At 34.9% G+C, this 13,180-nt stretch overlaps 1 protein-coding gene across 2 annotated transcripts in view; it reads left to right on the top strand.

Annotated features, from left to right (window-relative positions):
* Positions 1–13,180, top strand: part of ADGRA1 (adhesion G protein-coupled receptor A1) — a 267,959-nt gene that overhangs the window by 201,992 nt on the left and 52,787 nt on the right. Inside the window, exon 1 of one of the 2 annotated variants that reach the window (XM_027672275.1) lies at positions 13,000–13,019. The exons of the other annotated variant lie outside the window; for it this stretch is intronic. The gene's annotated coding sequence lies outside the window, so the exon portion shown is untranslated. Of the gene's footprint in view, positions 1–12,999; positions 13,020–13,180 lie in introns of those variants that run through there. 2 annotated transcript variants of the gene reach the window in all.

Genomic DNA, 13,180 nt, shown 5'->3' on the forward strand with positions numbered 1-13,180 from the left:
CAGCACTGATACTTGAAAACTTCTATTAATGCAGAAGCCATGAGCAAGACAAAAAGGCTGTACTTTCCCTTTTGCTCCTGTAGTAGATTGCAAACTGAAAGCTGCTTTATATTTAGAAGAATTAAGATAATTATTCCCTTTTGTTTGATCTAAAAAATGGGGAGAGGAGACTGAAGTTAAGTTCTCAGTCTTTATTTATTACTCTAAGAGTTTCATCTCATATAAATTTAGCTAGGTTAGCACCTATCTGAGTATTTAAAGGAATCTATTATATCAGAAATCTATCACATTATATTAGGAATCCTCATTTTCAGCGGTCACTGAATGGGAATGAGGGGTGCTTCTCCTGAGCTTAGTTCAGACCTCAGCTGGATTAATTCACTATGTAAGAAGTCTTGGTGTCTCAACTCAAAGGCATTCACTGGAGTGAGACTGATAGAGTGCATACTGCCCCAGGTATATTATACCATCCTCACCCAATACAAACTATGAGTTTTCAAGTTAGAGATCATTGATGACAAGTACTGATAATGTGTGTAGTATTTTAAAATCCTAATTGGAATCATCCTTAGTCAGCTTTTTGAAATGAAATTACTTAAAATATGGCGACTATTTTTGTGATAACAAAGAAAAAAATTGTACACGTACCTAGGTGGTTTCTTAACATTTGTAAAACATTAAAAAATAAGAGTTAGGTTTCTTCCAACCTTCTTCAACTCACAGGAATATAAAGTGATCAGTAGGTTGGTGGAGACATGTTCTGATGGCAGGTTCCCTCAGACCTCGCTTCCATCATGATTTTTATTGGATTTTACTGTGAATACTGTGGGTAATGCTAGCAAATATTTTCACATAACTGTGACAAAACCATTAGAAATACTTAATGGAATGAATCAAGATACATAGTCCCTAAGCTCTTACTAGAACATAAGTTTGTCCAGATAAATCAATAATCCGTGATGAGAACAGTGAAAGTACATGTGATTCAGCTGGGGGTAAAAGACTTCTCTTTGGCTCTGAATGCTTTCTGGCTGAACTAAAAGACAAACACCACAGATTTTCACATGAACCAAACATACAATGTACCTATGTGTGTATCCCACAGTTTTATTTTCAAAGCTTCCTCATTACTCTAGTTTAGATTTTTGATGAAAACATATGTGCAAATATATTATTTGCAAGAAAAACAACTTGTATTCTTTCATTAAAAAGGGAATTGGGGAATATATTTTTCCTCAGCAATACTCATTTTCTATATATAACCAAAAAATAGAATGACTTGGAAAAGGGTACTATTCTTAATGAGTTGACAACTTACTTTCCAGGTGGATTTGCTTTCTCCATTCTTTTTCGGTCCAATTCTCAAGAAATTAAGACAGAAACAAAGGCCACCACTGTGGCACAAATTTGGACCCACTGATGCTGACAATTATCTCATGTAAATGTAGCCTTGGATAAATTCCTTTAATACTTATGGTCTCTTTCTTGATACACAAACATATGTACCAAATCCACAGTTTTAGTCTAACTAGATGTTCAGCACACCATTTGGCCAGAACTGAACTTTAAAGGTGAAATTTTGACTAACATTTCATATTCATACTGAGCTCAGTATCTTGCCTTTTGCATCTACGGTGGGTGTGTCAGAATCCTGAAGATGTGTGTGAGACTTAGGGAGCAGGGATATGATTTTGCACGGGAGCTTTGGGGAGTAGCAGCTACTAAGAACTTCAGGCACTGACAGTAGTGGAGTGTGTCTTCTTAATACTCAACATCTCATTTATAAGAATTCTCTTAAAATGTCACTTGCCATCATTGATCCACTTTACCACCAAGGAGCTCAAGGGACTTGAGTACTTTCATCCAAATGCGAATACGTGTCTGTGACTCAGAACCTGTCTCTTGCTGATGTAACTATTGTCACTTCATTCACTTTTTTTTACATTTCTTTTCACGGCACGTACTTTCTGACTTTATTGTAGAAGCTAATAAATTTATTGAGTGGCTGAAATTCAGTAAGCAAATTATTGTTTTGGCAAGTTGGAGACTAAAATATATCATTTCTCAAAATGGAAAAAAGAGTTTTGGAACAGAAGAAGAAATTGTATTTGCTCTTCTTGAGGACATGTACTTTCTTGACTGTTGTGGGAATAGTGAACTTGTATCCTATAATAGAGTGAAGGAAGGTGTGACTGTGCATACATGAACTAAAGAAAAGGCAATCTTACTGCTTTTGTTTTTCACATACTTAAGTGTCTCTGTATAACAAAGCAAAGGAATGTAGTGATCTTGCATCTGCTTCTAGAAATGTGTGGCTTGCCCATGTTGTGTCTTGCCAGAGTAATACTGGATCTGAATTGTTTAATTACTATAGGCAAGAGGGATCATTCTTGAGGGTAATATCCAAATGATTCAAAATCTGCAGAATACTGAGTGATTTCATGTTGTGGAAAGTTTAAATTCACTTCCTAAAAGACCCAAAATGCTAAAACTCTTTTCAGCAGTTTCAGCTTTCCTTCAATATCAGAGAGGGGCAATGTTTCAATAGTCATCGAGTAGCAATGTCAGCATTTCTTTATGTCAGTAATCTTTATGAAAAGGCAGCACCAGAAAAACACTTAATACTTGGACTTATGTACATTACATGCAATTTAGAAGCTCACTTTGCCTCAGGAAAATTATATCAAAATATTATTAAAAATTTCTGAATTAATCTTTTTCACTACATTCCCACTTATGTTATTAAATGAACTTTATATTTATCTAACTTAACTAAGTGTGAATACCACGTCAGTCAAATTAGAAATCCTATCACCTACTATAATTAAATAGTTGTAATATTCAATCACTTTGAATTACTGTATTACCTAATGGTTGTATCACTCTGTACTCATAAATGGATACACACAAATTACCTAAGGCTTTAGGAAAATCATAAAAATCTGTAATTGTATGTACTGCACTCTATTAAAATGCATATGAATTTTTTTTAGTACAGAGTGAATTTTCTTAAGCACATAAACCACCTATTAGCCCTTCTTTTTTTAATTAAATTGTGCTTCTCCAACTTTAGAAATATCTTTGTTAACACTTTATGTCTCATTGCTGGGAAATATTGTCTTTGTTCCCATTCATAATGTTTTCTTATATATTATAATTATGAAGCTATGCAGAAAGACTGTTATGAGGCCTACATTAACTACATTAACACAATTCATGTAGTTCAAAAAAAAATTAAAAATTGTCATAGCAAAAAACTCATGTGTGCCAGTTTACCCAAGTCAGAATTCACTATTGCATTTTCTAAACTGCTAATATTTATGTATATTTGAATTTGATGGTCAATCAGCTGCAGAAGGCATTTGGTTAGTTAGGTATTCTGTGTAATTATGATGCCCCTCCTAAGATCCATGGTGATAGCTTTGTAATTATGTAGTTGAATGTTCCACATAGCTCATGCGATTATTTCTTGTGTCTTTATATTTTAAAATTCTAACAGTTTAGCTGAAGTCCATCCCATCCTCTGAATGCATCTGCAACTACTAAAACCACAGTCTCATCAATGTAATAAAATTGAATATGCTTATCATCTTTCCAGAAAAATTTTGCATATTTAATGCCTGAAGATGAATTGAGCTTCTAAATAAAAAGGAGAAATACTCCTTCATCGCAGACTGCTCAGAGGAAAATGCAGTATTTCTAGGAGCTAATGCATCCCTGAAGGGCCCAGTGAACCAAACTCCTAATAGGGCAAGTCTTCCTGTAGAGCACACTGCCAGAAGCCATCCTTTTTAGAAATGAAGCTGCAGTGAGTCTCTGGGGGTCCACAGAAAAATAACGGAAAGTTACAGTGTGAATTTTGGAGTGTGTCCAAAATCCTTTAAGACTTCAAGGATCTTCCCCAAAAACTCAATAAATTTCAGTTGAAAACTCAAAAGCCACCCTTAAGAACTCTTACATTCCCAGGAGGATGAATTTTATGCATTTTCTGGCATAACTCTTTGCATTATGGCGAGTCTATTGCAAACTCTGCTTGACTTGCAATAAGGAGCCCTAAATTGAAGCAGTCATATAGTGCTGTCTGAAAAACCTAATAATTAACATTATAATAAATTGTGTTTTATATCCGATTGATATAATGTTCTTCCCTCATTATTGGTTTCTGTTGTGCTTTACAGTGGTTTTTTTATGTAGACAACATTTAGGCAAAAGGTACATTGCCATAAAATGGTAAAACTTGGAAATTTTAAACTGGGATTGCTCATGTGGAGTTTTGAAATACACAAAAAATATACTAACAGATTGTCAGTGGTAAATCATTTACAAGTGTGGTTCTTCATGCTTTTTCTTACATTATATCTACTGAGGCAATAATGTTTGAGGTTGTCTGCAGATTCAATGTGTTTTCTGAAGCTTTTGCAGAATCACTTGTTTAAACTGATACTCAAGTTGCTCCAAAGTCTTTCTTTGAAGTCACCACAACATCAGTTAAATATTATGCACCTATAGGTGCAGCCTGACTGTATGGGAGATTGCTAGCTGACCCAACAGTGTAATGAAAGGACTTTTATTATTGCCTTTTATTCAGAGCCATGAGGTTACCCAGTAGTGCTACTACTGATCCTACCACAAATTAAAGTTATCTTAATTTTATATTATATTTCAGGTATGGTAGATCTGGTAGTCTTGTTTAGGAGTGGTAGGGTAGTGATTAGGGTGATTCCATTTTTATTGATTCTATTTTAGGAGCGTTCGTCTGGATGTCAGTAGTTACCTGTGACCAATATTGCTGTTGTGACCATCACACACTATAGGAGACAGCTTTTGTAAGTTTTGTGCTAAAGACCTCCTCAATTTTAAGAACAAATAGTAAGAAGCAATGGAAGTATGTCTGTCTTCATTTTTTTATTGTTCTCTCTGAGATCTGTGTTTATTTGTTTTATTTTTAGACATTCATTCTAAAATTTCTAAAATAGGTGTCTACATTAAATAAGTGGCACAGTTTTCAAGTTTGTTGCCTGCCGTTCTTACGTGTGTTCAACATATTTTCAAAAAATTTGTTTCTCAAACAAATAATACAATGTCCATCATCAATTTTATTATTGCATTTGAATCTACCATGACACTATAGGTTTTTTAACTCTTTTTCTTCTTAGTGAGAGTTAACTCACTATATTTATATATAATAAGTTATATTAACTATATACTGGTGATGTAAGTGGAAGTAGAAAGTTCAAAAATTCCTTTAATCAGGAAATTCTTGAGTTCTTAAAAGGAATTTTAGACACTTCTTTTAAAATGGAGAAATAAAAATTTTTTAACTGCATTATGTAATTCTATCATAAAGCTTTCGAATACCCTCTCAAGAATAGGTAAATATTTGTGTGTCCATAGTGCCTGAAAACTATCCTTCCTCTCTGTTATAAACTCTAGGAAACATTTGCATACTTTTAAGTCTGCATTTTTGCTCTTGACTAATGCCCTATTTGTCCTTGTACTCATGCTGGCTATTTGCTTACATTACTCTAGATGTCTCTGCTTTTTTTAAAGACAACAGGCACAGCATCTTCTTTCATTTTGCCAGGCTAACAAAGCTAAACTCTTTTACTCTGCACTTGTGAAACAAATTATTCGTTCTAACGATGCTATTAACCGTCCCTTACACCCATTCTATTCTGGACTGATTTTTCCTCAGCCTAGTTGATCAAAGTCATGTAATATCTTTCTAATTAGGCCTTTAAAATCAGAATATTTCCATGGAAATGAGTCATCTTGTATGTTCTGGACTGTATTTGTCTTCTTCTTTAATTGTTAAATCATAGTGGCTCTGAGTCATCCTGTGATCAACCAGTGCTTTCACGTCCTTTTCCTTGTCTTTTGCTTTCCAAAGTGGTCTGTTTCACCAGCTTATAATAGACAATCTTATTATAAAGATGTAAAACATGATTTTGAACGTTGTCTTACATGAAATTCCTCTTTGTTTCAAGGTCAGAAAATAAAAATTGGAAGTCTTTAAGCTGATTTTCGTAGAAACTTCGCATATATTCACTCCAGCTTGTCTTCCTCTTTCAAAGTAAATAATTGTATTATCAGCTCTTTCACCTGGAACTAATTGTTACTAATCCATGATGTCTAAGAAGCAATTAGGGGTGAATTGTATTGTCTTGTCTAGAAAAATAGTTATAGAGGAGAACTATCATTTGGGTCTGGCATTATTTACCATTGGTAAACCTACACTGTCTCCCTTTGTGTTCTTTTCTTTCAATCTTTTTTCTTTGGTCTCTTTTTCCCTTACAATTGCAGATTAACAGGTCACTTGTTGCGCGTAGATTTGTGCATATTTTCATTTTCTTAGAACAAAATTATTACATTTTCTTACCACATTTTCATGAATGCATGAATTATGAAGTCCTAAATGCTGACCTATGGTTTGGAGGACTAACAAATGAATGCAGAAGCAACCCTGGGTGGTTCATATAAAAGTGCCAGAAGGACACCACGTTTTTCATGCCATTTACCGGTCAACTCTTTCGAACTCTTTAAAAGCAGCCTGTCTTTAGACACAGGAGGAGACCAATATGGCAGCAGCAGCTGTGAGTGATGTTGAAAACTGTGCAATAAAGTTGTTCATTTGTGCATAAGTCTATACTATTATCTACATGCCAAACTTGTTCACTCATTCATCCTTACAGCAGGTCATTTTACAGAGCAATCATCTTTGCTTTATGGCCAACTTTGTAGACATCCATCCCCCTAAAAAAAAAAAAGAAATTGCAATTGTCCTTTGATTTTATGTGTCAGTTCTGTCAAAGATTTGTATGACAATATTCAGCTCTTACTGAATTTGCTTTGACATTTATGGTAATTTTTATATTCTTCTCAATATTGATTGTAACACTATCTCCATGTAAACATCAACACTTTCATTGAGGTTAAATAAAAAATGTGTTACCTGATTCTTTCTACAGGGCAGCTCTACTTCTTTCCTGTCTTTTTAATGTAGATCTGAAGAACTTAAATGCTATTTAAACTTAAAATACTATTTTGTTTCACTGATCAGTGGGGTTTTCTCCCTTTTTGTAGTCCTCCTGATTTTACTCATTGTCCTTTTTTGATCTGCTTTTCCATTCTTGATCTTGTATGTCCCATTAACTTTTATCAATTAATTTCCTGAATTTTCCAGGTTTTCAAATATGAAATATAAAATTCTAATGCGGAGGTTACTTTTATTTTTTACTTTTATTAGAGAAGAGTTACTGATGATCAGGTTTTCCAGATAATTTTGGATTACAGCTTTTCTAAAATTTCCATGCTGTTTGCTAAATCTAACATTTCTATAGCATGACTCTAGAAAACTTATTATTAGTTAGTGAGAACTTTAGACATTGTTTTTAAACTTTTTATATAATTTACCTATATTTCTTTTTGATGCCATATTTTCACTGTGCATTAAACCTGCTTTTATGCCTGGCTAGAACAAAGATATCTTGGACTCTGTACTTAGTTTTCCAGATATTGAGATGGATGTGGACTGCGGCATTACTGCATAATGACTTTATCACATAATAATCACAACATGCTTAGCAATTTCATCTCAATAGCCAGGTGATTTTATGTTGCATTTTTGGAGGTACTGCTTCATTTCTCCCTGGGAATCTATATAAATTCTGCTTTTTCACTTGCTAGTCATCCCTGAACCTTTCCAGACTTGTGTTTTAACAGCATTCTAAAAAGGATAGTTAAACCGTGACAAATTAGGAGCAAGATTAAGCAGATAAGTTAACATGGCTGGGGAACTACTACTTTCCTTGCTTGGTGTCATCCCATTAGAAAAAAAAAAAAAAGGCAATCCGATCTCTTTTAGAACCTGGCAGATTGTTTGTCTTGTTTTAGGCATATTCCAACTGGCATTGTTTCCATTCTCTTTACAGAAACTTTATTTGGTATAAATTTAGATGGTATAAATTTTTTAGCCTTTTTTGTTGATACTTTTCATACCAGAAAAACAGATCAGAACTCATGTACAAACTACCTAAAGCCTCATAGTGCTGGGCCAAGTGCCTGTCCTTGTCTCATGTATCTTGTGCTAAGATAATTCCAAAGAAGTGTTGGTCAAATACCTACCAGCAAAGACAGCTGAAAAAACAATTTTGCCCTTTTTTTGTTATGTTAACCACTAAACTTTTAACATAAACCCCAAACTGAAATCTTCAGTTGCTTCTGAGGATCTGCTGTCTTATTTGAGGAACTAAATAAAATCTATTGTGTATGCATAAATAATTTATTTGCTTGATTTTATTATGATGACCACACTGTTAACTCAGTCAGCCCATATTTAATAATATAGGCTATTACCCATAGAGGTTAGTTTTTACTTTTTGTTTACTGCTAAAGTAACTTCATATAGCTTATGCCTATTTTGGCAACACCCTTGTATCTTTAATAATCTAATGTATGGTGTCTTGCATCTGAATCTATACACCACATTGTCAGATTCTTTAAAATCTGGAAACAGTTGAGGTGCTTTTCCAGTTCTCTGCCAGGTGTTCAGGTGAATTCATTTACTTCTTTTTTTCCCCCCCCTCTAGATTTCCCCTGACCTGTTGTTTAGATGCTGGTTTTTAAGTTAAGGAAATTGCTGACTGGAAAAATATACCTTATGACTGCTCTGAGGACTCAAAATTGGATAGTTTCCTATGAAATATATTTTATATCAAACAGAAATACTGTGCCTGAACTCAATATCAATCTAGTATCAAAGCATACACAAGGAAGAGCTACTGAAAATAATTTGATTTATGTCATTCCACAGTGGTTACAAAGTATGTTTCTTGATAATAATTTTTTTATGAGTATGGTCTCTGAATATCATGCTAAATTTTAGACAAGTAGAATATAGTAATGGGAAAGCAATGCTGCAAATGGGAGCAGGTCTTTTAAAGGAATTATGAAAGTAGAAAGGCCAACATATCACAAAGGCACCTAAGGCAAGAGACTGTCTTTCCTAAACACTTAAAAACTCCTTGTAAATGCTAGCATTAATTATAAGGAATGGACTGCTACCAGAATAAAATTGCCTGTGGAAAAACTTCACTTTAAATCTTTCATTTTTCCCTTAAAACATTTTTAGTAAGGGCCACACATGCATGAGTTGCAAGAATGCCAAGAGTCTGTAGCTCTCAATATCCTGAGGACCATTTCCTCTTTACGATGAGATTTTCCATTCAAATTTAAAACTTTTAGAATCCAGTTGAATTTGTTTGTGCTGTTTTGGTGCCTCGGATATTTTGAAAAATTCCACGCACAGACAAAAACAGCTCTGAAATGGACACAAAAAATGAAACTTCAAAAGTACTTATAAAACTGTACTATTCAAATTATGATTCAGAGTTTAAAGCAACCTTTCATTTGGCTTTTTGGAAAGTTGATCAGCTTCCAAGAAGTCTTAGAACCCAGGAGTCCTAGGAGCCCTCCCAGAAAATCCTCAGAGCTGATTTAGAGCTGATAAGCCCTCTTTCCATGGCTGCAGGTTATACAGCAGATTTTCAAATATCTGGGCAGATGACATGGAAGATATCTGAGAGGGTTTGAAATTTGCAGCATTGCTATCATATTTATGTGCAACTGGGTGGATGTCTGTGGATAGCTTTCCATTTAAAACACTGGCATTTTTCAGCAGGAAAATACTCCTTAGAAGAATCTGCACTATGTTCAGGATTTCTAATCAATGCCAGTACAATCCAGTTAATAGGACTAAAAGTGAAATGGAGTCATGACAGGATTATTGACATTCTGTTTTGAAAACACTCACAGAATGTCTAAATCCTGACTAGTGAATTGCTGACACAAACTCTTAAGCTTTTCCAGGGAAAATATGAGATGCCAGTGCTGGCCTATGTCATTGTAAAGCTACAGCTCCTATGATGATTCTGTCCCTATTGCTCTTTCTCCCCTCAGAGGTGCAGCAGCTTTCTGAGATGCTGCCACTGGCTCAGAAAAGTTACTTCTTATGTGATGTGGCAATATGTTGCCCAAATAAAAAAATTTAAAATGAGATGAGTTATGTGGATTTTGAAGCACCTGAAACACAGTCATTGACTCAAAATTTGATGTTGCCGTCATTGGTTTTAATAATACCTGTTCCCAAATTGTGTTTCATCTCTGAACTCTGGAGCATCTTGCAGAGCAAAATAAATACCATCATTTTTATTTCACCAAGTGAGAGGGAAACTGAGGCAAAAGTGGGGAACTGGCATATTCCTCACCACACATAAGATTAACAGAATCTAAGACTGAACCTTCAGTCACACTCCATCCATCCACAATAACAGGGATTGCCTAAGTGTTCAGGTTATCTCTCTCCTGTGAATAATGAGTAATACTATTGAAAATTCTCACACATCTTAGATAAAAAATATGTTCACAAATATTTATTCATATTTTTAAGCAGCATTGTGAATATGTGGGCCCTCTCACTGTGTATTAATATCTGAGCACATGATCTTGTTGGCAGGCATGTTGCTGTAGCAGACAGTTGGATGTTTAATTTTGTGAAATTTCTGCGTGAAGTATATATTTGATGTGCAATGAGTAGTTTGACTTTATGAGTACATTTTTCCAGTCAAAGAATAGCCCCGTCCCTTTGCCCTTCACCCCACCAGACTGCCTGCACTCAAAAGAAATTGAAATAACAGGTATACACAGGGCAGGATTCACAATAAAATTGCATTCCAGGAAGTGACTGTAGGCACTATTTGGCAAAGTTTATCAAATAGTTTATGTTATGAGTATTCATATTCTGGTACATTTTAAAGAGACGACTAGGGAAAAACACTCTCCTGAAGCCTAATCAGGAAAGCGTTTTCTGTAAATGTGTCCTTTTGTCAAGTAAATAATTTGATGTTGCTGCATGTTTGAGATTTGCTCAGTCAGCCTGAGCAGTGCAACCAGTCCACACTAATTCCATTTGTAGGCTGTGTGCAGCTTTTCCTCACTGCATTTGACTTTGCCCCTGTGGTGCAAAGCTGTAACCTGTGGGTAACATTTGGGACACCATGATCAGGTTCCTTCCTTTCATGCTGTGTAGTGAAGGGTCTCTTTGTGGGCAGAGATAGGGCAGTGGTGAGGAGGTGAGGGGTGGATACCACCTCGGTCTTTCCCCGGCTGTGTGACCTGCCGTCAGACCTGCACATCAGGTGCCTGTGCATCAGGTGTGTGCAACCTCTTCTCTGCACCTCCTCAGTCCCACAGGCAAGCTCTGTCTACACTGTTACTTTTTCCTAATAGTATCGGTAAGTCCTAGTGGAGAAGAAATTAGAGAATCACAATAAATTAGATGATTCCCCCTCTTAGCAAAAGTGCTATAAACCTGTAGTTTTCTCTGGTTTGTTTAGGACTGCTTTCGTCAAGTCATAGCATATTGTTGCTTAACCCAGTGCCTTTAGCTGTTGGTTTCATTATCATAAGCTTATTCATATGCTTCTATCTTTCTCTTTTTGTATATAATGACTTATTAGTGTAATTTAATATATCATTGTTATTGCTTTTTCCAGTACAGTATAATAATAAAAATCCAGTATAAATATAAAGTTAATCACACTGTAACTTCTCTTACACTTCTGTACCTCTCCAGGCAAGTTCTTAACAGTGACCTGGGGTTTGAAAAATGACACTTCTAAAAAATGCTGTGCATAGTTATTGATAATACTTTTATGGCCAAATGGTTTCATCAGAGGTTCAGCATATATGCAGATACTTTAGGATATCATACAGTAAAATATGTCTTTTTCAGAAGCATGAGATAAAGGCTATTATAACAGCTTTAGTGAATTAGGCAATGGAAACAATCTAAGCATGAGTGCTTGATGTTTAGCTCAGTTGATTCCAATTAAAGCCTTCACAGTAATTTAAAAAATCTAAAGTAGAAATGTTTTGTTGCAATTTGCTTTTTTTTCCTGAGTGTTTTTAGTAGGCAGCATCACCTAGATTGAATACTTACCTAGAAAATGATTTTTTGACATTTTCATTGTTAAAATTGGAAAATCTTCCCAAAAGATACATGTATATATACATATACAAGGAAATTGTACAGAAGTCTTTATCTCTTTATTTAAGCATCTGAATGACATCGCAGACTGCTCATGCTTTTCTCCCATATTTATCGTGTGGTCAGTAGATGCTTTTCATATTCATTTTAGTTTGCTGATCTGTATTGTACCTTTTATCTCTCACATATATATTTCTTCCAGCACATGGATGTATATTAATGTCATGTTTGTTTATATGATTGTGAAGATTATTGTTTTACTTTGGAAAGAGGTAGTGCACATGTGCTATGAGTAAACTGTGATAATCTATGTAAATTATGTGCACAGAGCCATACTCTGCCCTTGGGGGAAATGCAAATTAGAACATTTTGTAGTTTGTTTGTTTTTAAATACATACACTTCTCACTTCAAGGCTTAGGACAGACTCCCTGTTTATTTTCCCATTGCTCATCATTTCTTATTCCTTGTAAATATCTTAGTCTGTAATGATTAGTTTGCTACTTTGTCAGGAAAAAATGAGGTCCTCAGAACACAATGTTTAGTGGATTTTATAGCTCTGCTGTAAGGGAGTTATCTGCTTGTAAAAGGATGTATAACACACTCACGACTCAAAGCCATTATAGTGATCTGACAGTCTTCATTCATTTTCTCCCAGTGCTCTCTTGTTTTCTTTTTTCATATTAGAGTTTGTAATATTTTTTTAATCCTGCATTACTACAACATAGTTAACTGATTTTCCTTATAGGAAGCAAGAAAAACATATTCATAAAATGTGGTGTTTACTGGACTTGCAGTTCTCTGCAGATGTAATTGTTTTTAATAATAAAATTATTTTTATACTTTTTAAGTACCCTTTCAGAGAAATGTTTTAATGTAAGTTGTCCGATTCTATTTTAAGTGAAGGAGAAAACCTGGTAGAGGTTGTCTCTTTAAATCAGATCTGCAGTGTTGATGGACCCTCTAGCAGGCACGGTAAGAACCATTCTCACCTCTGCAGCAGGGAGCTTGACCATATAGACTCTCACATTCAATCAAAACCTTTTCCGTTTTAATATGCACTGTACCAATCCTATTCCCATGGTTACAGCCCGTGCTTCTTTGGTTGCTTCCAGTCTGTTGGAAAAGAAAGGCAG

Source organism: Neopelma chrysocephalum, unplaced genomic scaffold (assembly GCF_003984885.1).
Source record: "Neopelma chrysocephalum unplaced genomic scaffold, ASM398488v2 Primary Assembly neopelma1_97390, whole genome shotgun sequence".
NCBI lineage: Eukaryota > Metazoa > Chordata > Aves > Passeriformes > Pipridae > Neopelma > Neopelma chrysocephalum.